Source organism: Zerene cesonia, chromosome 1 (assembly GCF_012273895.1).
Source record: "Zerene cesonia ecotype Mississippi chromosome 1, Zerene_cesonia_1.1, whole genome shotgun sequence".
Lineage (NCBI taxonomy): Eukaryota > Metazoa > Arthropoda > Insecta > Lepidoptera > Pieridae > Zerene > Zerene cesonia.
Window position 1 is genome coordinate 5,063,379 of NC_052102.1, and position 482 is coordinate 5,063,860.

The following is a 482-nucleotide window of genomic DNA, read 5'->3' on the forward strand; positions in this document are numbered from 1 at the left end:
TTGCACACTTAAATCGATTTCAATCTAAAAATACACATTATCCAGCTTGTAGATCAGATATAGAAAAATAATATCAAATTTTTAAGTTGGCAAAATGTCTTAAATTACATAGGATTTTTAATAACAAGTACTTAAAATGTGATTTACAGATAGAATCAAGATAAACTTTATTTAATATATCTAGGATACTTAAAGGTACACCAGAAACCTATAATTGTAAATAGCTAACGTGTACCAAATACCAATATACTAAGCTCACATTATTCGCATAAAATGCCTCACAAAATGCTGTCTCATCAATATAAAATCAATTCATAGAGCAAACAATTGAGATAACGTTATAGCTGCAGATTTGTTGAAAGAGATCCAGAAACAAGATCAAAGCATGTGTCGATTGCTAACTCAAAGATCGCAGGTTTATAGTTTATTAGAGCACTAATAGAGGAAAAATTTACCAACAGAATGTTTTCATATACATACAT